This window comes from Amphibalanus amphitrite, unplaced genomic scaffold (genome assembly GCF_019059575.1).
Source record: "Amphibalanus amphitrite isolate SeventyFive unplaced genomic scaffold, NRLGWU_Aamphi_draft 001390F_arrow, whole genome shotgun sequence".
NCBI lineage: Eukaryota > Metazoa > Arthropoda > Thecostraca > Balanomorpha > Balanidae > Amphibalanus > Amphibalanus amphitrite.
In genome coordinates, this window is record NW_024882883.1 from 72,932 (window position 1) to 99,529 (window position 26,598).

Consider the following 26,598-nt stretch of genomic DNA (forward strand, 5'->3'; position numbering starts at 1 on the left):
CCTGCTTTAATTGTCCGCATGGAGCAGGCCCTTGTCAGTGTGTACGACTGGTTTTGTTCAAACGGGATGAAACTAAACGCGTCCAAAACCCAGGCACTTGTGCTCGGTACACCTGCTATCCTGAGAGGTTTACCGCCAGTGGCACTAGACTTCCTAGGAACCACCATACCCGACTCTAGAGTAGTGAAGAACTTGGGTGTCATCATGGACAATTATCTGAGCTTCCAGTCGCATGTGGACCATGTAACATCAAAGTGCACGGGCATTCTTCTTGGTATGATGCATGCCAAACATGTAGTTCCGAAAAGTGCTGTCGTGACGATCGTGCGGGCTCTTGTGACATCAATCATTAGATACTGCATCTCGGTTTACGGTACATGTAATGCAACGCAGCTACATAGAGAACAGAAGCTCCTAAACTTTGGTGCCAGAGTGGTTAGCGGCCGGCTTAAGCACGACCATGTAGCGGACGTTCTCCGTGACCTGAACTGGTTACACGCGCGTGGCCTTGTCACGTATCACCGACTGTGTCTCACCCATGCTGCCATCACGACCGGTAGTCCCGAATGCATCGCTATGTGCATCGGCCCCAGTAGAGACCACGTGTATCAGACGAGAGGCTCCTCTCAGCGCACGCTACCGAGGATACACTCTGAGTCGGGTCGCAGGCGTCTCAGCTACGGTGCTGTCCAGCAGTACAACCAGCTGCCATTCGACACAAACACTCGCCACTTCAAATCCACCCTGAGACGCTACCTACTCAGAGAACTGTATGGCTGACCTGATCAAGTATCGCGGTGTATTGTATTGGCCTGAATGTATTTTACCTCGTATGTTTTCAACCTTTGACGTGTGACGATGAAAAACCATATTCGATGGATTCGTTATGAAATATATTCTGATTCTGATTCTGATTTTCAAAAAATAGGTGCTATGCTATCTCCAAAATGGAAATTTTTCAGATTTCAGGGACCACACCATCGGATTCCTCGCAAAATTTTGGTTCAGAAAACACTAAAATTGGAGATAGGTATTTTCAAAAGTTATTTACCGTCTGTTGGAGCAATGTGCCGGGGCTGCCCGGGGATGCTGTAGACCGCTCCCAAAGCCGCGGCCCCGGCTTGGGTCAGCGCACGCTGCCCCGACTCGGCTACCTCACGTTACCGGGGCCCTGGCTTTGGGTGCGGTCTACCGCAGGTGGCTCTGACTTCGGCCAAGAAAAATGCGTCAGCTGATCATTGTCATTTCTGCCACTTTCATGTAGTGAGATGGGGTCATAACTTTAGAGACGGCTGTTTCATATCAATTATTTTACATAAAATAATATTTCAAACCATAAATTAATGTTCGACAGCCAAATTAAAGAAACAATACCAATACAGGCTTACAGTTTAAAATCGACATTGTGTTGTCTACGATTAGACAGCTGATAACTCATTCCCGTACGTCGTAACTCTATAATGACCTTTGCTTATTGTCACATGTGCGCCGCATTCGCGATTGTTGCCGACGCCTGTTTGCAGGTCAGCCCACTACAGTTGTTATATATATATCGAAAAACCGATAAACTTTTAGGCGAAAAAAGCACTATTCTAGGCCCATTTTTGATTTTTTTGCGATATTTGGTAAAAACAGAAGTTTCTTATCCTAGGAAAAATAAAATGGGAAATCATTGGAAGGTTGCACACTACCTTTAATGTTATAAAATGACTTTTTGGTCGTGTTAGGAGGCAAAATATATACCGGTAGTTAGTATGATAGGATATGCCGGTCTGGAGTATCGAAATGCATGCTGTCCTTGGGTATTGTATCGTGAAGTTTAGTTCACGATGTGCGCAATTTGAAAGTTCCATGTCATTTACCCGCGTGATTTTATTTGCGATGTTTACTATGTCAAATTTGAAATCTGTGCGCATATTTATTTGGATATAATTGAAACTTTGACTTTTGTTGGAATCTTGATCAGTTCTTTGTTTGTTTTATTTATTTCATTGAAGAGCAAATTGCATCTATAGACTTTCGGCGCACTGTAGTAAGTACGATCTTCAAATGTATGTGAAATTTATTGTATAGGGAAGAGAGGTCATATTGCGCCATGTTCTTAAATGCGCCACACCTTCCTCCTGTCCAAAATTCGATTCGAATGAATGCTCGAACGTGTGCATTTACTTCACCACCAATAACTCGCTCTTATTCCGGTCCACGGGGGCAGGTGAGGTGTCTCAGCTTTCTCGCAGACCATTTTTTTTTGTGATTTCCTCTATTTTCTTACGCGAAACAGTCTATTTCGACCTTTGCTAGTGTCATGGTTTATCTTAGAGATAGTGATTCAACTTAAAATCATTGTTAATTGCTCGTTTAATGGTAGTTTTGAAAGTTTATCACCACCGTGGCTTCGCTGTCCTCGCCATATTTGAAGCTCATGAAAAATGTGTTCCATTCGTAATTGCGCCCATCCTATTTGCGCCCTATTTTTCAACCCAGAGAAACAGCATCTGGTGGTTGGGACACATTTCATTGAACACTTTGATTATTAGAGCGCTCACCTTACCATTACCTTAGCCTTCACAGCATAAATGGTTAATGGGCTGACACGTTCAAATAGGCTACTTAGTTAGGTGGCAAACCGTTGTTTTTAATAGGGCGCTTTTACATGAGAGGCATGGGCGCTTTTTGATGGGGTAGTCCGTAAATGCGCCATTTGCAGGTGTGTCGGAAAACTTTTCTCTTGTTAATTTTTATGGGTGTGATACAAATTAGGAGTTGTAATTTGATGCCAAAATAACTGAGGTACAATTTGAGATATCATCAAGCATGACAGCTGGTCAACTTTAGCCGCAATAGGCCGATATCCTTAAAGGGACAGTATCATCGAAAAAAAAATCAATGTATGGAGCTGATTTTTTTTTTACTAGCATTTCTTGTTTTTCTGAATCAGAAAAACATAGTTTGAGGACCGAACTCGGTGAAAAATATTGCAACCACATTTCATTTTCATGATTCATTTTCATGAGCGAACCACCACTATACAAGCATGGCCGCCAGTTTGGAAGCATGCAAAATTACTACAGAACTGGCGCAGATAATACATTATTGACGCTACGCTTACGCGGTCGTTCTTCTGATTGAGTTGTCCTTACGGAGAGGTAGCCTTAGGTATTTGTAGCGTGTCGCACTCACTTGTATTTGCTTCCCGATCAAGATAACACTTCAGTACAGGTGCCGCACTCTCTGCGCTCGGCTCCGATCACACACTGCCCTGCGACCGGTCAGCGACCTCCGCCGGCAGGCAGATAGGCCCGCCCTCTACGATCGAACACCGAAAGTTGCAGTTCTTACTCTTAACACTAGTTGAACGCCTACATATTGCCTATAAAAATATCACGTGACAATTGGAGGGAGTGACAATTGGACGTGACAATTGACAATGGGAGAAAATATCACGTGACAATCACGTGATAAACGTCATACATTGGAGGGAGATTGTGATTCAAGCTGGAGGAATTCCTTTGTTGAGCCGCTAGAATCCGAAGGAAACAGCGGAAATTGCCTACGACTATTTAATGAATTTAACGGTGATGAATAAGTGCGAAAAACGTTTTGGCTTTATAAAATTTGATGAAATGACCAGGGTAAAAGTTTTATTACTGGCGGTCAATTCAAAACGGCGCAAACATTTAAAAAGTGAAGATAGTGAAGCACGATTCAGCACGATTCAAAGTGTGGTACACCTTTCGTACTTTGAGCGGCGATAGCGGGATAACGGTGTGGAGCTTCGAGGATCGGTCTTCAGTTCCCGGACCAGAAAGGTGGGGCCTATGCAATGTCAAATTTCATCAAAATGGTGATACTGTCCCTTTAAGGTGGCGCAATATGACCTCTCTCCCCTACCTCTTAGTAATCTAAACTGTACGACCTGTGAAGCTGGACATGCATTGATTGTTATTTCTGTTTCAGGATGAAATTTTATTACAAATTATATGTCTCAGTGCGAAGTCTTGTTTTGTTGAATTAGCACTACATTTCATCTACAAGCATAACGTAATTTGATGCACCTTTGCTGTTTTTGTAAGAACTAAGAATCAAATGGACACAAGAACTAAGAAAATGAACCTGGAAGAGGAAGAAAATTACGAATCGATCAAACGACAACGAGCGAACGCAAAGCGTAAGTTTACACGAAAATGTAACGCGTTTCAGGAACTAAGTCACAATAAGGAACATATTTTGGTGATAAAGGAGAAATTTGAAGATATTCGAGAGATATATAAAGAAATTGATAAGTGTAATGATCGACTATTGCATGTTATAAATAGAACTGCTTCGCACGGTACAATGAACAATCTTCTGGATGAGGCCGACGCATATATGACAGAAATTGACTCTGTGTTAGATCAAATGAGAAGCATATATGCCGAGCAATTACCAGAAAACGGGAGTCATCGATCTTCGGAAATCCAAGTAAAACCCCCAGACTCCCCACGATTCTCAGGCAACCTTCGCGAATACTCTAGCTTTCGTCATGACTTTCTTCGTTTAATGGCCAGTAAATATGGCAAGGATGCCTACGCATTACGTTCCTGCCTATTTGGTTCTGCTCTGGACACGGTTAAAGGAGTTGAGGACAATTTTGACAAGATGCTTTACCGTTTGGACAAGGCCTTCGGAGACCCCAGAAAATTTGTTGACACTGTTGTACAAGACCTTAAAATATTGAAACCCATCGCAGAGGGAGATACCAAACAGTTTATATCCATGGTGAATGTCATTGAACGGTCCTGGTTAGATCTAAAGAGGATGGGATTATCAAATGAAATGAACACGGTGACAATCGTAAGCATGATAGAAAGATTACTACCTCCTACACAAAAACGAGAATGGATTTTGAAAACAGATTCAAAGGATTTTACTTCCAAGGAAACAATATTTGAAAATCTTTTGCAATATCTTCTCCAAGAAAAACGCGTCATTGAGTAGGGTAAGGTGCCTAATTAGCGACCCTTTCCGATTTGCGACCTAACCCCTTACAGAAAAACTGGCAGGAGAAAACGGGGTAAAAACATCGTCAAAAGGTCAGCCATACTTTGGTTATCAAATTAAATTATTTTACGGTTGTCGATGTTTCTGGTAGGACGTTTCAGGTGAGTTTAAATAAAAATGACGAGTTTCTTTTCCAAAACGTGTGTGTTTGGGCCCTCTCTGATGAAAAGCGATGCACATTAGAATGATGCACCTTTTTATTCTGAATCGACATTCCTTTTTCAATTGATTGCCGTTTTCCCATAGTGAATCGCTTAACTGTGCACAGCATGGCGGTTAAAAATGTGTCGCAACTCATATTTCCTAATTGCGCCTGACATGGTCGCAAATAGCTCAAGAAGAGAAAGAAAGGGGAAAAGTGAGAAATGAAAATGAGGTGTTGCTGAAGCTTGCAATGTGAGGCAGGGGATGTCAAATGTTGTCACCGACTGAAGGGGTGCCGAATTCAGCGCGGACCTCGAATATCATACGAGATAGCCCGCAAAATTTGGGTTTCCGCCTTCTTTTCGCCTTCGGTGCATCACGTGATCAGTTTTTACTTACGTAAATGTGCTGGATAAACGTTCCTGTTCGAGTGATTGAGTGCTTTGCGTATAGGTTACCTTTTTGAGATCATATTTCATCTTTTCAGGCGTCGCATTTTTTGTCATTTTTAATATGGGGAAATCCATAGACTTATTAGCGACCCTCCCCGGTCGCTAATCGGGAAGAGTTCCCTATTAGCGTTTTTTGCAATGGTTTGCCAAAATGCTCACTACAAATAAGTTAGTGAATATTGGGGCAGAAAATGACTATATTTTAATAGAAAAATGAACGATCTCCCCGAAAATCAAGCCAGTAATACAGTGGCACCCACAGAGCGTGAGCAATGACGGTTCAAATTAAGGGGGTCGCTAATTAGGCACCTTACCCTACATGGAGCACGACGTGCGCATTTCTGGCAAACATCGCTACGTGAATCAAACCGTGGGTAACTCCTCTAACAATACTGAATTCACCAAGGGATTATGTCTAGAAGAAGCGAATTGTACACCTGAACGTCGAATATGGGACGAAATCGAGCGAGTGTCCAACCGTTTGGAACATCTTGCTCAAGTCGCTAATATTTCAAAGAATTTTCCTACTCAAAATGAAACCCGCTTGGAACCAAACCAATGGTGTTGGGTACATAAAACCTCTGGACACGCCATCGCTTCATGTGATCATTTTGCAAAGATGGCACATGACGAAAAATTATCGGCCATGCGAAAAGTAGGAGCATGTTTCAACTGCCTACAAACCGGACACATAGCTAAAGATTGCACAGAAAATCCTAGATGCACAGCAATCTCGTCGGGAAAGGTGTGCGGAAAACGGCATCACCCCCTTGTACATCGACAGAGCAACACAGAAAACAAGCGGATCGCAATCCACAACGCTCAAATGAATGATAATCCGGCACTTCTGGCCATAAGTACTATTCTCTGAGGACCGTGCAGAGGTTCATTTATGACGTCATAGGTCAGTGACCTGACCTGACCTGAAAACGCAGTTGGCGTCAAAAGATCCAGCTTGAATAAAATATTAGGTATGCCAAGTTTCAGCTGTTTTCCCTCAGCGTGTTTTGAGCTATCGCGAAAAAACCCTATGAGGCGGCATCCGCCCCACCCCTTCTCGGCCGACGAGGGTTAATGTACTAATTCATGTACATGTATGAGCAGATATAGTATCATCTCGGCTAAAATATATCACTATTTCATGTTCGATACATTCTAGTGTTAGTATAAATATTCACGCATTATATTTTCAATTTATTTTACTTTTGTGCATGACGAATATTTACTTTTCTAAAAACTCTAAGCCTAACTCTAAGCCGAACTCTTATATCGAGATACTGTGGGCCAAAGTGTTCGTAGGAAACCACCGTGGTATTTTGTTCGCCAGCGTGTACCGTGTGCCGCGGAATTCAGCAGCCCAAGTGACGTCAGACCTAGAGGACTTAGAAGGTCAGGTGCAGCATATGGTTGCGAGTCACCCCGGCGCTACACTGGTGTTAGCCGGTGACCTGAACTGCTGCCTGCTGAAGCCTGCTGCTGACTCGCCCGGCCACCGGCTGACTCGCCTGCTGACCACGTACGGCCTGCGGATCGCCAACACGGAGCACCCGACTTACCGACCAGCCAACTCACTACTTGACGTCATCGCAACCAGCCGGCCCGACAGCTGGTGACACGTGCTGGGGTGACCCGCTGCCAGTACGGCACCCCGCACGACTTCACACGGCTGGTGCTGCGCTGCGGTGGAGCGGGGCGACCGTCCCGACCGACTGTCCAGCGGAGATGCCTGCAGAAAGTCGACTCTGAGCAGTTTAATCTGCAGCTCTCCGAAGCGGACTGGAGTCCTGTGCTCTTGCGCGAGCGACCTGCCGACAAGTGGGAGGAATTTCGCGCGATATTCCTCTCGCAGCTCGACGGGGTGGCCCCGGTCACCCGAGTGCGGCTGTCGCCACCCGGCGCGCCGCCCCTGACGGCTGACACCCGCCAGCTGCTAGCCGAGCGGAGACAGGCGTTCCAGGCAGGCGGACAGCGCGACCGCTACAAGGAGCTGAACCGCCAGTGCCGCGGAGCGATACGGCGAGACCAGACTGCCCACTATCAGCGCGAACTGGACAAGGCGGGGCCGGGCAGCGTCTGGCGCGTGCTGCGGCCTATCATTGGCAGTAAGAAGGAAACTGCCGTGCCCAGTGCTACCCCTGATGCACTCAACGACTATTATGTCAGCATTGGCCCTGCCACTGCCGCCAGCGTCCCGAGACCTGCTGCACCGGTGCCCGTCCGCCTGCCACGAGTGACGACAAGTGGGTTCCGGCCACAGCCCATCGATCTTGACACGCTGTGTCTGGTCCTGTGGTCCATGAAGCCGTCTAGAGCAACCGGACTTGACGGGTTCAGTGTCGACATGTTCAGGAGATACTTCTGGGGTACTGGACAGATTCTGCTCGACATGATCAACACGAGCCTGGTGACCTGTCAGGTGCCGGCGGCGTGGAAACACGCGCTTGTCACGCCAATCCCGAAGGGGAAAGGACCTTCAGCTCCAGCCAACACCCGCCCAATCTCGATTCTGCCGGGAGTGATGAAGATTACTGAAAGAGTAGTGCAGCTCCAGCTCACTCAGTATCTGGAGACCAACAAGCTGCTCTCCAGCGCCCAGCACGGATACCGGAAGGGTCACAGCACGGAGACCGCTCTCAGCGTCATCACCGAACACGTCCTCTGCGCTATGGACTGTCGCGAGATATCTGTGCTCGTGCTACTTGACCTATCGAAGTGCTTCGATATGGTACCGCACGCCAGACTACTCGATAAGCTGGCGCTGTATGGCGTAGACACAGAGTGATTCAGAGACTATTGACGCGGCCACACTCAGCAAGTGCAAGTGATCGGTGGTGACGGCACTCCCATGTGTTCCGCTGCTAAGCCCAACTCCATCGGGGTCTTCCAGGGCGGCTCGCTCAGCTGTGTCTTGTACACCATCTTCACGAACGAGCTCAGTTTGTTTGTGCCCGACGGGGTCCGAGTGGTACAATACGCGGACGACACACAGTTGCTTGTCAGCGGCAAGAAAAGTGAGCTGCCTGCTTTAATTGTCCGCATGGAGCAGGCCCTTGTCAGTGTGTACGACTGGTTTTGTTCAAACGGGATGAAACTAAACGCGTCCAAAACCCAGGCACTTGTGCTCGGTACACCTGCTATCCTGAGAGGTTTACCGCCAGTGGCACTAGACTTCCTAGGAACCACCATACCCGACTCTAGAGTAGTGAAGAACTTGGGTGTCATCATGGACAATTATCTGAGCTTCCAGTCGCATGTGGACCATGTAACATCAAAGTGCACGGGCATTCTTCTTGGTATGATGCATGCCAAACATGTAGTTCCGAAAAGTGCTGTCGTGACGATCGTGCGGGCTCTTGTGACATCAATCATTAGATACTGCATCTCGGTTTACGGTACATGTAATGCAACGCAGCTACATAGAGAACAGAAGCTCCTAAACTTTGGTGCCAGAGTGGTTAGCGGCCGGCTTAAGCACGACCATGTAGCGGACGTTCTCCGTGACCTGAACTGGTTACACGCGCGTGGCCTTGTCACGTATCACCGACTGTGTCTCACCCATGCTGCCATCACGACCGGTAGTCCCGAATGCATCGCTATGTGCATCGGCCCCAGTAGAGACCACGTGTATCAGACGAGAGGCTCCTCTCAGCGCACGCTACCGAGGATACACTCTGAGTCGGGTCGCAGGCGTCTCAGCTACGGTGCTGTCCAGCAGTACAACCAGCTGCCATTCGACACAAACACTCGCCACTTCAAATCCACCCTGAGACGCTACCTACTCAGAGAACTGTATGGCTGACCTGATCAAGTATCGCGGTGTATTGTATTGGCCTGAATGTATTTTACCTCGTATGTTTTCAACCTTTGACGTGTGACGATGAAAAACCATATTCGATGGATTCGTTATGAAATATATTCTGATTCTGATTCTGATTTTCAAAAAATAGGTGCTATGCTATCTCCAAAATGGAAATTTTTCAGATTTCAGGGACCACACCATCGGATTCCTCGCAAAATTTTGGTTCAGAAAACACTAAAATTGGAGATAGGTATTTTCAAAAGTTATTTACCGTCTGTTGGAGCAATGTGCCGGGGCTGCCCGGGGATGCTGTAGACCGCTCCCAAAGCCGCGGCCCCGGCTTGGGTCAGCGCACGCTGCCCCGACTCGGCTACCTCACGTTACCGGGGCCCTGGCTTTGGGTGCGGTCTACCGCAGGTGGCTCTGACTTCGGCCAAGAAAAATGCGTCAGCTGATCATTGTCATTTCTGCCACTTTCATGTAGTGAGATGGGGTCATAACTTTAGAGACGGCTGTTTCATATCAATTATTTTACATAAAATAATATTTCAAACCATAAATTAATGTTCGACAGCCAAATTAAAGAAACAATACCAATACAGGCTTACAGTTTAAAATCGACATTGTGTTGTCTACGATTAGACAGCTGATAACTCATTCCCGTACGTCGTAACTCTATAATGACCTTTGCTTATTGTCACATGTGCGCCGCATTCGCGATTGTTGCCGACGCCTGTTTGCAGGTCAGCCCACTACAGTTGTTATATATATCGAAAAACCGATAAACTTTTAGGCGAAAAAAGCACTATTCTAGGCCCATTTTTGATTTTTTTGCGATATTTGGTAAAAACAGAAGTTTCTTATCCTAGGAAAAATAAAATGGGAAATCATTGGAAGGTGGCACACTACCTTTAATGTTATAAAATGACTTTTTGGTCGTGTTAGGAGGCAAAATATATACCGGTAGTTAGTATGATAGGATATGCCGGTCTGGAGTATCGAAATGCATGCTGTCCTTGGGTATTGTATCGTGAAGTTTAGTTCACGATGTGCGCAATTTGAAAGTTCCATGTCATTTACCCGCGTGATTTTATTTGCGATGTTTACTATGTCAAATTTGAAATCTGTGCGCATATTTATTTGGATATAATTGAAACTTTGACTTTTGTTGGAATCTTGATCAGTTCTTTGTTTGTTTTATTTATTTCATTGAAGAGCAAATTGCATCTATAGACTTTCGGCGCACTGTAGTAAGTACGATCTTCAAATGTATGTGAAATTTATTGTATAGGGAAGAGAGGTCATATTGCGCCATGTTCTTAAATGCGCCACACCTTCCTCCTGTCCAAAATTCGATTCGAATGAATGCTCGAACGTGTGCATTTACTTCACCACCAATAACTCGCTCTTATTCCGGTCCACGGGGGCAGGTGAGGTGTCTCAGCTTTCTCGCAGACCATTTTTTTTGTGATTTCCTCTATTTTCTTACGCGAAACAGTCTATTTCGACCTTTGCTAGTGTCATGGTTTATCTTAGAGATAGTGATTCAACTTAAAATCATTGTTAATTGCTCGTTTAATGGTAGTTTTGAAAGTTTATCACCACCGTGGCTTCGCTGTCCTCGCCATATTTGAAGCTCATGAAAAATGTGTTCCATTCGTAATTGCGCCCATCCTATTTGCGCCCTATTTTTCAACCCAGAGAAACAGCATCTGGTGGTTGGGACACATTTCATTGAACACTTTGATTATTAGAGCGCTCACCTTACCATTACCTTAGCCTTCACAGCATAAATGGTTAATGGGCTGACACGTTCAAATAGGCTACTTAGTTAGGTGGCAAACCGTTGTTTTTAATAGGGCGCTTTTACATGAGAGGCATGGGCGCTTTTTGATGGGGTAGTCCGTAAATGCGCCATTTGCAGGTGTGTCGGAAAACTTTTCTCTTGTTAATTTTTATGGGTGTGATACAAATTAGGAGTTGTAATTTGATGCCAAAATAACTGAGGTACAATTTGAGATATCATCAAGCATGACAGCTGGTCAACTTTAGCCGCAATAGGCCGATATCCTTAAGGTGGCGCAATATGACCTCTCTCCCCTACCTCTTAGTAATCTAAACTGTACGACCTGTGAAGCTGGACATGCATTGATTGTTATTTCTGTTTCAGGATGAAATTTTATTACAAATTATATGTCTCAGTGCGAAGTCTTGTTTTGTTGAATTAGCACTACATTTCATCTACAAGCATAACGTAATTTGATGCACCTTTGCTGTTTTTGTAAGAACTAAGAATCAAATGGACACAAGAACTAAGAAAATGAACCTGGAAGAGGAAGAAAATTACGAATCGATCAAACGACAACGAGCGAACGCAAAGCGTAAGTTTACACGAAAATGTAACGCGTTTCAGGAACTAAGTCACAATAAGGAACATATTTTGGTGATAAAGGAGAAATTTGAAGATATTCGAGAGATATATAAAGAAATTGATAAGTGTAATGATCGACTATTGCATGTTATAAATAGAACTGCTTCGCACGGTACAATGAACAATCTTCTGGATGAGGCCGACGCATATATGACAGAAATTGACTCTGTGTTAGATCAAATGAGAAGCATATATGCCGAGCAATTACCAGAAAACGGGAGTCATCGATCTTCGGAAATCCAAGTAAAACCCCCAGACTCCCCACGATTCTCAGGCAACCTTCGCGAATACTCTAGCTTTCGTCATGACTTTCTTCGTTTAACCCGCGCCCCAGTGGCGGTCTCGGCCAACTTCGCCCTAGTGGGGGGGGGGGGGGCATATGTTACCACCCACCTCTAACTCAAAAACTAAGAGGGATAGAAAGACGCGGTAAAAAGCAGTCGATAGCTCTCAATGCGTACGTTTGAAAGTATTTCGGTCATTTTTCACCTTTGAGCAATATTGGGGTCACCAGAGGTCATCAAAGGTCAAAATTTGCCAATTGTCATTATATTTTTCAGAAAACATGCCCCTATCTCAGGAACTATGGTAGCTAGAAAAACGCATGGAACAGCAAACGATAGCTTTTTAGCTCTTCTTTTGAAAAGGTCATTATCAATATTGACCTCAGGTCAACGGTTTAGCCTCCAGAGGACAAAAACTCCAAAAATAGCTGTTTTTACGAAAAGTGTTTTTCGACAATAACTTTTGACTACAAAAAGCCACGGCATTTCTATTGCCAGAATCGTGTTCCCCTCGCCGAGACGCGTCGAATGAACTATAATTTGACCTTGAAAGGTCAACTTGAAAATTTGACCTCAGGTCAAGGTCATGACCTGACCGGAAAAGGTCATGTTGCATATCAGTCGATGCGTCTCAACAAGACAAACACAATGAGACCATCCCCAGCGTTCTATCTCTTTCCAATCGCGAGTTATTGGCAAAAAACTGTTTGTAGCCTCAAGTGACCTCAGATGACCTGTCTAGAGGCTATCAGCAAAAATGACACCTTGGTCATCACGAGTGGACTAAATCATTGTGATTCTGAAATATTTGGACTGTTCCCATGCGTACACACGGATCTAAAGGCATTTTCATTTTTCTCCATTGCCTTATAATGGTAAGGTCACGCCACTGACCTGACCTTAGGTCACGGATATGAAAAATCCGAGATATACAAATTGTAGGCGCCCATAACATCATGCAATCCACCAAGTTTGAAACCTTTCTGACAAACACTGCAGGCTGGACATGATTGCAAACTTTTTTTTAGGCTTGGTCAGTTAACTTGACCTGGTGACCTGACCTGACATGACCTGGGGTCAAAAATTTCACACATTGTCCAAAATTGATGTACAAAAAGCTACCCCAAGCGGCGCGGCGCTACGCGCCGCGCTTTTTTATTTACACGCGAAAAACGCGACAGGGTGGTAACATATGCCCCCCCCACTGGGGCGAAGGTTAATGGCCAGTAAATATGGCAAGGATGCCTACGCATTACGTTCCTGCCTATTTGGTTCTGCTCTGGACACGGTTAAAGGAGTTGAGGACAATTTTGACAAGATGCTTTACCGTTTGGACAAGGCCTTCGGAGACCCCAGAAAATTTGTTGACACTGTTGTACAAGACCTTAAAATATTGAAACCCATCGCAGAAGGAGATACCAAACAGTTTATATCCATGGTGAATGTCATTGAACGGTCCTGGTTAGATCTAAAGAGGATGGGATTATCAAATGAAATGAACACGGTGACAATCGTAAGCATGATAGAAAGATTACTACCTCCTACACAAAAACGAGAATGGATTTTGAAAACAGATTCAAAGGATTTTACTTCCAAGGAAACAATATTTGAAAATCTTTTGCAATATCTTCTCCAAGAAAAACGCGTCATTGAGTAGGGTAAGGTGCCTAATTAGCGACCCTTTCCGATTTGCGACCTAACCCCTTACAGAAAAACTGGCAGGAGAAAACGGGGTAAAAACATCGTCAAAAGGTCAGCCATACTTTGGTTATCAAATTAAATTATTTTACGGTTGTCGATGTTTCTGGTAGGACGTTTCAGGTGAGTTTAAATAAAAATGACGAGTTTCTTTTCCAAAACGTGTGTGTTTGGGCCCTCTCTGATGAAAAGCGATGCACATTAGAATGATGCACCTTTTTTATTCTGAATCGACATTCCTTTTTCAATTGATTGCCGTTTTCCCATAGTGAATCGCTTAACTGTGCACAGCATGGCGGTTAAAAATGTGTCGCAACTCATATTTCCTAATTGCGCCTGACATGGTCGCAAATAGCTCAAGAAGAGAAAGAAAGGGGAAAAGTGAGAAATGAAAATGAGGTGTTGCTGAAGCTTGCAATGTGAGGCAGGGGATGTCAAATGTTGTCACCGACTGAAGGGGTGCCGAATTCAGCGCGGACCTCGAATATCATACGAGATAGCCCGCAAAATTTGGGTTTCCGCCTTCTTTTCGCCTTCGGTGCATCACGTGATCAGTTTTTACTTACGTAAATGTGCTGGATAAACGTTCCTGTTCGAGTGATTGAGTGCTTTGCGTATAGGTTACCTTTTTGAGATCATATTTCATCTTTTCAGGCGTCGCATTTTTTGTCATTTTTAATATGGGGAAATCCATAGACTTATTAGCGACCCTCCCCGGTCGCTAATCGGGAAGAGTTCCCTATTAGCGTTTTTTTGCAATGGTTTGCCAAAATGCTCACTACAAATAAGTTAGTGAATATTGGGGCAGAAAATGACTATATTTTAATAGAAAAATGAACGATCTCCCCGAAAATCAAGCCAGTAATACAGTGGCACCCACAGAGCGTGAGCAATGACGGTTCAAATTAAGGGGGTCGCTAATTAGGCACCTTACCCTACATGGAGCACGACGTGCGCATTTCTGGCAAACATCGCTACGTGAATCAAACCGTGGGTAACTCCTCTAACAATACTGAATTCACCAAGGGATTATGTCTAGAAGAAGCGAATTGTACACCTGAACGTCGAATATGGGACGAAATCGAGCGAGTGTCCAACCGTTTGGAACATCTTGCTCAAGTCGCTAATATTTCAAAGAATTTTCCTACTCAAAATGAAACCCGCTTGGAACCAAACCAATGGTGTTGGGTACATAAAACCTCTGGACACGCCATCGCTTCATGTGATCATTTTGCAAAGATGGCACATGACGAAAAATTATCGGCCATGCGAAAAGTAGGAGCATGTTTCAACTGCCTACAAACCGGACATATAGCTAAAGATTGCACAGAAAATCCTAGATGCACAGCAATCTCGTCGGGAAAGGTGTGCGGAAAACGGCATCACCCCCTTGTACATCGACAGAGCAACACAGAAAACAAGCGGATCGCAATCCACAACGCTCAAATGAATGATAATCCTGCACTTCTGGCCATAAGTACTATTCTCTGTAACGATCAACTGGTTACAGTGCTGTGGGACTCCGGATAATATTTCGCTAATTACACATTCTGCAGCAAAACGGTTAAATCTACTTGGAAGTAACACGGACTTATCCATCGTTAAAGTAGGAAATCAACCTGCCATACTCAGTAGCAAAAAGTACACTGTTCCTCTAATCGACTTGGACAAAAATGTCTGGAATATTGACGTATACGGAATGGACGAAATTACGACTGACCTGCAAAACATTGATGAAAAATACATTACCAAGTATTCTCCCGAAATTAATATCATTGACTATCGAAGACCAACGGGAAAAGTTGACATCCTTATTGGTGTTGACTGTTGCGCTATAATGCCAAATGTCGTAAGAACGGTTGATAACGCGCAACTTCTAAGAAATCAGTTTGGATATTGTATAAGGGGCACTTTCCCAGGAGCGAACGAAAGATCCGAACAAGATACGCGCACAGAAATACGCGCGAATACATTGCTCATACGCACAGACGACATCCAAACGAGTTCCCCGACCGAGAACGCTATCGAGAAGTTCTTCAAGTGTGAAAATTTAGGCATCAGTTGTCACCCACAATGCGGAGGATGTCGGTGTGGAAATTGTTCCATGGGCATGAAAGGATATACTTTGAAGGAAGAAAGGGAATTAGCTTTGATTAAGGCCGGTCTTAAATATAACGAAGAAGAACAAATATTCGAAATTGCCTATCCGATCCGTGGATAAAAGGACCAGAAAATCTTCCCAACAACATAAGAGCAGCGAAAGCGAAACTACGATCGACCGAATCACGACTCAATAAACTGGATACCGAACGACAGCGAGCATACAGAGAGCAAATGAAGGATATGGAGCGTAGAAAGGTGGCAAGGAAATTATCACAAGAGGAGGTCCACTGTTACACAGGGCCTGTCCATTATCTTCATCATCATGAAATAATAAAAGGCGACTCGTCAACAACTCCAGTTAGAATCGTGTTCAATTCTTCAGCATCATATATGGGGCATGCGTTAAACGATTATTGGGCAAAAGGACCCGATTTTGTCAACAGCCTCTATGGTATCCTGATCAGATTTAGAGAATACCCACTGGCGATAGCTACGGACATTTCAAAGATGTATAACTCGATTCGACTGTCATCAAGAGATCAGCACGTTCATCGTTATCTCTGGCGTGATCTGCAAACTGACCAAGAACCCCACCATTACGCTCTTACCGCCGTGCCTTTTGGAGACCGTCCTAGTGGCACGATCGCTATGGTGGCAATTCACACAATAGCCGACATGAACATGAAGCAATATCCAGAAGCAGCGAGAATGATCAAAGAAAATAGTTATGTCGATGACTTACTACAATCGGTCACAAATAGCAGCGATGCATTGGCTTTAGCCTCCGACGTCCAAAACATCCTTGCTAAGGGAAACTTCAACATAAAGCATTGGGTTTTCTCGGGCGACAAAGAAGAAAACGCAAGCCAAAATGTATTGATCATGAAAACAAAACGTGTGAAAATCCTAGGAATGTTTTGGGAAACGCAAGATGATAACTTCGTATTCGAAATGAGGCTAAACTTTTCCCAGAAACGAGACAAAATGGACTTTGCACAAAACGTGATGAAAAGTGATTCGGAACTGAAAATCCCTGAAACTTTGACAAGAAAGCTTTTACTCAGACAAGTCGCAATGATTTATGATCCAATTGGCCTCATTGTCCCATTTACACTGAAAGGAAAATTACTCATGAGAGAGCTGGTCACATTCAATGCTTCGCCGGAACATGGAGGACAAGGACAGAGCACCTGGGACGAGCCTGTCTCGGAAAGCTGCAGAGAAGACTGGATCCCATTTCTAATTGACATATTCAAGCTGGAGCTTTTGCGCTTTCCTAGATGCATTAAACCTCCTCATGCCATCGGACAACCGACGTTAGTCATTTTTTCGGACGCTAGCTCTCGAGCGTACGGAGCTTGCGCATACGTTCATTGGGAAATAGAAACGGGGAACCCCGGTGACTGCAAATCCTTTCTCGTATCTGCCAAGAACAAGATCGCTCCAACGCGTCAATTGAGCATTCCCCGCCTCGAACTATGCGCCGCCGTTTTGGGCTGCCGGCTTTGCGAAACAATACAAAAGGAGATGACTTATCAATTCGCCGAAACTGTATATATTGTAGATTCAATCATTGTTAGATCCCAAATACAGAAGGAATCGTACGGTTTTGGGACATTTGTAGCTACCCGGATAGCTGAGATCCAAGAGAAAACGTCTCCGTCTCAATGGTGGTGGACAAACGGCAGCAATAATCCCGCAGATATGGTGACGAGACCTGCAAGACCAGAAGAATTGGATACAGGAACTATTTGGCAAAACGGGCCTTCCTTTTTAGAAGGCGTTAAAGAAACGTGGCCAATAAGTCAGAAACCCTACGAGGACGACCTTCCAGATCGCGTAGCAGTCAATATGACTCTCCTGGCAAACTATTCCAGTCGTGACATTTGTAATGACTTGCGGATTGACGACTTCAGTAATTACGACAAACTTCTTAGAGTTACGGCCAGACTTCTAAGGGCTACAGAAGAAAGGACACTTAGCGTCATTGGTCTACCCCCAGAAGCAGATCAAATCGAAAAGGCCGAAACATTTTGGATCAAACTCGTCCAACAGGAATTTTCTCGAAACTGGGAAATACGGTTCAAAAGATTAGGACCGAGTATCACTGATCAAGGCATACTTACAGTCGGGAAACGCATTTCCAAGTGGCTGAAGCAGAACTGGAACCAAGACTGTTTTGTACTTCTACCGAACAACCACCCCTTCACAACCTTATTGATACAGAAGCTACACAAACAAAATCACGGTGGTGTTGAAACTACTTTCGCTCGCCTACAGACAAAATTCTGGGTGCCCGGAGCCCGACGAATCATCAAGAAGATTAAAAAACAATGCGTCATCTGCAGAAAGTTACTTGGTCAAACCCATGGTCCGGTAATGGGTCAACTTACTCCTGAAAGGCTGCAGCCGTCTCCTCCATTCTACAACACAGCCTTGGACATGTTCGGACCATTTCTTATCAGAGACACGATCAAGCGTCGAACAAAGGCAAAAGTCTGTGGCGTAGGGGAGAGTGGGGAAAGATGCCCAGGGTTTGACTATGTCATATATTATTCGAAAATGACGATCGGAAAGCCAAAACTTGGAGTTTCAACGGAAGCCGACATCATTTTTCTCCAATAATATCACACTTTCGTGCCTGAAATATTATAACTTTTTTTGCTATTCAGCATTTTCCTGAAGAAGTGAAAGGGGGCATCTTACCCCACAGGGTGGAAAAGACGCCCCCTGGCGTTGGGTAAGATGCCCCCCTGCACTATAAGTGACATAAATAGGCACGTGAATCGCCTGAACGAATCAGTAGTCCCTTCGAGCCTGCAGTAGACACCAAACGTCATCGTAAGGGCCCTCAAAAGTAGTCGTAAGGGGCTTCAGAGGTCATCGTTAGGGCCATCATAGTCCAGCGTGGCCAAACAAGCCTCCGTGGTGGCGTTCGGAGACCACTGTGGGGCCCTTATAGGTCTTCAAGATGCTTGAGGGCCCTCGAGCCCATCGTGGGGACCTCAGATTCCAGCGCGGCCCGTGGAGCCAACGTGGGAGCCCTCAAAGGATGTCGTGAGGGGCCCTGGAACCAATAATGGGGCCCACAGAGGCCGTCGTGAGGGCTCTCAGAGTCAGATGCCGCCCAAAAAGTCGCTGTGTGGGCCGAGAGACCGGCATGGGGAGCACTCGACCGTACCGGACTCTCAATAGTCCCAGATCGGCTTTTGTCTCTCATCACAAGTATGTAATAAATGATTTGACGGGCTGCTTGAAGGACAGCCTACTGATTTAGGGGGGCGTCTTTCCCCATCAGGACAGGGGGCATCTTACCCCAAGGTACCGAAGTAACATTAACTCAGCACAATTTGTTAGCCATAAAACTACACCCTGAAACCAACTGTTTGGGACACAGTACACGCATGTTAATGTATCACGACTATAGCAAGGGACGCAAAAATCATCTACCTTCTTTGATATTTACAATGTTTTGACGCCAAAATATTTTTTGAAAACAGCAAATAAAAAACATGCAATCACCAGCCAGCCGTTGCCCAACTGAGCTTCGCAAATTTTTGTGCAGTTAACAAGGCAGGCTTCCGCTTTACGCTAATAACATTAATTTCCAGGTCCGATTCTTTGTTTCCCCGCTAGAGGGGGTGGGGCGTCTTTCCCACCCTGGGCATCTTACCCCACTCTCCCCTATTATTTACCTGCCTGGCTTCCAGAGCAGTATACATAGACTTGGTTTCAGGATATAGCACGCAGGATTTTCTACTGACGTTCCGTCGGTTCGTCACTCTTCGCGGCTATCCAGCTACATTATACTCGGACGCTGGGTCTCAACTAGTGGCCGCCAGCAAAGAGCTACGCGACATGATACACAAGTGGGATTTAGACGATTTGTCCAATGCAGGAGCGAATCATGGCCTCAAGTGGACTTTCACAAAATCTTCGGATGCGCCGTGGCAGAATGGCTGTAGCGAATCTCTCATACGTCTGATCAAGCGGGCCATCACCATCGCTATTGGAGACAGCGTTTTGACCTTCGGTGAATTACAGACGATTCTGTTTGAAGCAGCAAATTTATTGAACGAACGACCGATCGGCAGAAAGCCCGGCGCTGACCCCACAGCCGGCGTCTACCTATCCCCCAACGACTAGCTGCTCGGACGAACTCAAATCGCCCCGCCACAGGGAAGGTGGGCCGACAATTCGCGACTAGCTGAACGATTCCTATTTCTTCAGCGAATTGTCTCTTCGTTTTGGGAAAAATGGTATCGTGACTATTTCAGCACATTGATAACTCGGCAGAAGTGGCATAAGAAACTGCGCAATCTTCGACCGGGAAATATAGTGCTTGTCCAAGAGAACAAGCCCCTACGCGGCAAGTGGAAATTGGCCGAAGTTGTGGACGTCGAGCCGAGCAGTGACGGCAACGTTCGAGACGTCACTCTACGCTACAAGACCCAGACTGAGGGACGCACTTACACAGGGCAACCGGATATAGTTATCAAGAGGTCCGTGCATCGTCTCGTTCTACTGATCGAGGCCGACTCATGAGCGGGTGGGGGAGTGTATCGTGAAGTTTAGTTCACGATGTGCGCAATTTGAAAGTTCCATGTCATTTACCCGCGTGATTTTATTTGCGATGTTTACTATGTCAAATTTGAAATCTGTGCGCATATTTATTTGGATATAATTGAAACTTTGACTTTTGTTGGAATCTTGATCAGTTCTTGATCAGAATCACGAACCTGAAAAAGAAACAAGGCTAATGTGTCAGTATAAAGACATTTGTGACGTCGCAACATATGCAAAGAAATGAATAATGGCAACAGCAAGCAACAACATATTGTTTGGTAATATACATATACGAATTGAGATTCATTCATCTGACATACTATGTACAGTCAGGGCCTCCTCTAACATACCCACTGGGTGGGCAAATGCCTACCCAGTCACCACAATTGCCCACCCAGTGGCGTCGATTTGCCCACCCAGAAGCAAATGCAAAAATAAAGGTCCGGTCAGACGTCCGGTAGGAACTACCACTTCGGTTTCCCGGGAAAAAAAAACTTGCTAGCAGCCAGTGCCCCAGCCCCCAATCACTGCAGTGCAAGTTATTTTTTACAATGGATGCATCTGAATGCAGGGGCGGTAGCAGACTTGGCGTTTGGGGGTGGGGGCAACTTGGCAACTTTGCCAACTCTCGGAGGGGGGGGGTGGTGCTAGCTTACAGGGGCCCATGGCCATAGCGGCCTCAAAGGCCAGTATGGAACCCCAGAGGCCGATGTGGGCTCTCAGAGGCCAGTGCGTGACGCCTAAAGGTGTAAGCCATGGGTCCCCAGCCAGACAACAAAATAGGGACATCAGAGACCTTATAGACTGATTGGGGACTAAATGGGGCCTCAATTTGGAGCCATCAGTGAGTACAGGGCCTGAAAATGGCAGTTTGAGGCCATCAGAGGCCGACTTAGGCTCTCAAAGGCTAATGCGGGTCCTTGAGGCAAGGATGGGACCCTCAGGGGTCAGTGTGGCAACCTAAAAGACAGGCTTGGGCTGGTGTTGGACCCCAGAGTCCAGAAAAGGCCAAGTTGAGCCCTCAGAGCCGATGCAGGTCCTTAACCCGGCAGTTGCTGGGGTATTTCGCCACCCACCGTTTGCTGGGGGGGGGGGGGGGGGCGTTAAACGCCCTCAGCCGATAACTCGAGAACCAATAGGCACAGCGAAACGAACGAGGCGGCAAACGAAAGAACGCGACGAGACGCTTCAGATGAGTACTTTAAAGTTGAATTTTGAGGTCACAGGTCGGGTCAAGGTCACGTCAAACACCTGAAATCGGACTTTCAGTAGCATGGACTTCAGGACTTCACAATGGGCGCCTCCCGTCATAAACTCTGTCAAAACGGTGCACAATCCATCATATAAGGCCTACAAGAGTGTCAGCTCCATGTAGGGGGCAGTCAAGCATAGGTCAGGGTCAAGGTCAAGTCAACCGGGTAGACACATATCCCCGAAAATCAAAACTGATATTCGCAGCCTGTGACACATGCTTTATGGGTAATTTGGGGCGTAGAACACGATGGTGACATTCATTTTATCATATGTGTACGTGTTTGGGTCAAAAAGTTCAAATTAAGAAATGCATGTATCATGGTCGTGAAGTAGTCATGAGAAATTGCCAAGATTCAGTTCAAGATTTTGGAAAATGCGAACGATAATCAATAATCGAAGATAGCCATTTGATTGTTCATGGTATTGGCAGTCTAATGGCGTTTACGGCATGTCTGTATGTCTATTCTGTGATTTTATATGATTTTTTGAACATATAACGTGTTTGGTCGAAAACCAAGAAATCATGAAGTCACTGAAACCTCGATATCTCAAAAATTTTCCAGCCGATTTTTTTTTTGAAATTTTGTCACAATAAACGTCAAACAATTCCCTAGAGGCACCCAAAATTTGGCGTGCCTGCGGCGCGCCGTTTTTTTTTTTTTTTGCTATGGCCCTGCGAAAAAAGTGGGGGCGTTTAACGCCCCCCCTTCAACTCGGGGGTAACCCTCGCCCGTATAGGGGGAGTCGAACGGACCCCCCTCGATTTTTTGCGAATAACTCGCGACCTGTGACCTCTTTTCCGTGACCATGTTTGGCCGAAATCGCGATTCGGCGTATGTCGGCTCGCATTAGCCGCGCGTTTGAAAGCTTTTCGTGATTTCAAATGTTCAAACATGTGATTTGATGTTGCTCCCATACATAAGGGTGGGTGTCAAGGTCACCTGAAGGTCAGGTCACGTCATTGACCTTTGGTGACCTCGGGTGGCCTCGGTTCACTTTTTGGAGTTTTTCATGTTCTAGGCTAGTTTTTTAGCTGAATTCGAATTTAGCAACCATTTGAACATTTACGAAGTAGGTTTGGTGCCTTCGTAACATGTTACGAAGCTGTCAGAGGCGGTTGACACGTAATACGAATACCCGTCACAACCCCTACCGGTTGACCTGACCTGACCTGACCCGACCTGGTCTAAATGCTTAAAACATCATCTCTGATCAAAACTAACACGATATTCGTGATCAGCACCCCGGAAAACCACATAGCAGCCACACTTTACGACTTTCTAACAGGTCCCGATTTTCCCGGTTTTCGGGTCATTGACCTGACCTGGAAGGTCACCCGATGACCTAGGACCTATTGGGTATCATCGGCTTCCTCTCGTCACGGGCAGCACGCTTGTTTTTTTCCGCGAAGCTCTAGCTCGATCAGGGGCGAAACGGCAAGGGAGGTCCAACGCCCCCCCCCCCCTATACGAGTACCTACGTTCGCGGCTGGAAAAACACCAATACAGGGGATGGTTAAAGGCCGGCATCGGGTCTTCAGAATCCAGTGCGGGGCCCTCAGAGGCTAATATGGGCCTTTACAGGCCAGCATGGGGCCTCAGAGGTCAGTGTGGGACCCTCAAAGACCGGCATGGGCCAGCAGGGTAGCGCGCTACAAGGCCAAGGATGTATTACAAGTAGATTAAGGTCAATAAAAGCCGTATTTAGATCAAGAGGACGCGCCAAGAGTAAGCTGACCTTGCCTCCTGAAAAGAGGCAGCGAGCATCACCTACCTATTTGATTTCTGGTTCAAGGAGCAATCATAGTAAGTTTAACTCTGCACTTTTGCAGTCTTCTTAAAATTTTAAATGTATGTAGACTAGAGATGTCAATCGGATACCAACTTTTTGGTATACCGATACCAAACTGATACCAACTTGGTATTTGGTATTTTGATCCTAATGTTGTTGGTACTTTGTTGGTATTACGAATCCGGCTAATGTATAAGAGGATACGAATTCGGTAAAAAGTTGGTATTTCCCTCATGTTCCCAAGTTGGTTTGGTTTCGGTATTTTTCATGGTTTTGGTTGGCATTTGGTTTGGTATCGGTATCCTGATTTTCCGTTATTGATATCACTAATGTAAACAATAGGCATACCTATAAGGTGAAATACACACGAAATACCATATCACACACGACAAACGTTAAACTATAAATGGCACAGTTGGTTGACTGTGAAAGTGACATAGGCCTTAACCCGCCCCCCCCCCCCCCAGTCGCAGGTGAAAATGGTTGCACCCCAAAACAAGTGACTGGATCTGCCCTTGGGCAGGGGAGTGGCGAAAAATTTTGCCCACCCAGTGAAAAATCCTTAGAGGAGGCCCTGTGTACAGTGGATGCTTGTATATACAATGCAGATGTAGCGCTACTAGATATGAAAGGGCAATTGCTTGTGTACTCCAGTACACCTTCAGCGTTTCGCTGGATATATAGGCGCGATGGATATCATTATCAACCTTCTTAGCGCAGCAACTTTCATTAGATCTCAGTCTCCATGTAGCCTTCAGCATTTCGCTGGTATATAGGCGCGAGGGATATACAATCAACCTTCTTAGCGCAACAACTTATCATGGGATCTCATGTCTCCATGTAACCTTCAGCATTTCGCTGTTATAGAGGCGCGAGGGATATATAATCAACCTTCGTAGCGCAACAACTTTCATGGGATCTCAGTCACCATGTAGCCTTCAGTTGGCTTCTCGATTGCCATAGCGGTCTGGAGGGCGTATATTTGTGCGAGGCCTGAGGTTATACCGCAGGTGATGCGCCTGGGGAACCTGACGGCGGTCTGCTTGATAAATACGCCAGTCCTCCTCCAGCCGGGCAATGTCACACTGGTCGAACACGTTCTCTTCAGAAGGAGCCTCCAACGTCCCTGGCTTTGCCGGCAGTGTAACGGGCGGGCGCGCACCGTTGTGGCTGCTCAGTGCTCTGTGAGGCATTGCGCACGGAACGAATGGTAGAGTCATTGCTGAGAGACTGTGTGTCGACGCAGGTGTTGATTGGATCGTCTTCCAAGTTTTGAAGACGATCGATTTTAGGGTGCTCTTTCCAAAATATGTGAGCACTTTGGTTTATGTGAAAACGACAGGAGTCTACGTACTTTTTGATATAGGAGTATATGTTCCTCCAGTAAAATTGAATGCTAATTTTGGAAAGAATGTTTCTGAATAACTTTTGTCCTGACGAAAAAGTGTCATGGACTTTCTCAAGCATCAGTTTTTTCATTGAATTTGGAACTACAAGTTGATTCATAAACTGACGAATCTTGGAATTTTGTTTGGCTACATGGTAAAGTAGGCCATCTGTACCTAAGAAAAATTTGGAAAGAGATTCACTCAGCTTCAGATCAGGGCCTATAGCTTTCGGTTTCACGAGGCGATCAATGATTGGCATCAAATCTGGGTCTTTTCGCTGTTCAGCTTTGATTTTCTCTTTTGTACATCCTGCGGTTTCCGCAGAGACATGGCCAAGAAAGTCTGCTTTGTTTTGTGTATCTAATTCGGCAGTAGACGAATGATCAGTTGTAACATTCAAAATACCTGGTAGATAAGTGACATCAAAATCATACTCTGATAGTTTCACTAACCATTTCTTTAAACGACCGCTAAGATGAGTTGACTTAAAAATACATTTTAATGGTGAATGATCTGTCATGACATGAGTGTCATGACCTAAAAGATAAGATCGCAAATGATCAAAAGACCATGAAATTGCAAGGCATTTCTTTTCTGAAGTAGAATAACCCGCGCCCTGCTGGGGGTCCTGGATTTCCACGCCCTGCTGGGGGGGGGGGGTGTTTGAACACCCCCCTTGTAACTCGGCTCCTGGGCCACGTAGCGATACGCGGAAGGCGGCGTTCGAAAGAGCGTAAAAAATAATGACGAAATCACTTCGGTCAATTTTATGGTCAGGTCAAAGGTCAGGTCACCAGAGGTCATTGAAGGCAAAATTTCGCCGATTTCCAGGTCGAATGTCGAAAATTTCCAAGAAGCCAACGCATAACTCGGGAACCAATAGAGCTACAGCGCCGCAGAAAAGCGCAATCGATAGCCCTATTAACGCCCTTTCTGAGTAATTCTCTCAGATTTGACCTAACGTCAACGATTTTGCCTGCAGGGGGCAAAAACTGCAAAAATAGCCGATTTTTTCGAAAACAGTTTTTCTGCAATAACTTTTGACCCAAGCCTTGTAGGAGCTTACTTTTACCGGCATCGTGTTCCTCTCGTCAAGACGCATCGAATGAACAATAACTTAACCTTGAAAGGTCAACTTGAAAATTTGACCTCAGGTCAAGGTCATGACCTGACCGGGAAGGGTCATGTTGCATATCAGTCGATTCGTATCGTCGAGCTGAACACATCTAAGGCGTTTTCATCGCTCTAGCATGCCTCTATCAAAAGTTATTTGCGAAAAACTGTTAGATACCATTCGTGACCTAAGATGACCTCAGGGCATAAACAAGGGTCACGGACACCATTTTCAAGTTCAGTGTGTCTAAACCACTTGTAATTCGGTGTTTGGGAGTGTTTATAATGTCTTTCATCCAAAAGAGGCGCATTTCAATTTTCTCCCATTGACTTATAATGCGCAGGTCGCAAAATTGACCTGACCTTAGGTAATCGATATCAAAATTCTGAGATATACATTTTGTACATGCTATTGCTCTTAGCAATCGCTGAAAGTTTCAAAGCGATCGGTCACTCGGTGTAGCTATGACAGACATTGAAAGTTTTTATGAGGTGAGGTCACTTCAAGTGACCTGGTGACCTGACCTTGAATGAC

The 26,598-nt window shown here is 45.4% G+C and overlaps 1 long non-coding RNA gene across 1 annotated transcript; it reads left to right on the forward strand.

Annotated features, from left to right (window-relative positions):
- Window positions 1-1,931: 1,931 nt before the first annotated feature.
- Window positions 1,932-12,014, forward strand: LOC122372712. Its single transcript, XR_006254917.1, has 3 exons — window positions 1,932-2,032; window positions 3,958-4,168; window positions 11,606-12,014. It is a non-coding gene; the product is annotated as an uncharacterized LOC122372712 (long non-coding RNA).
- The last annotated feature ends 14,584 nt before the right edge of the window (window positions 12,015-26,598 follow it).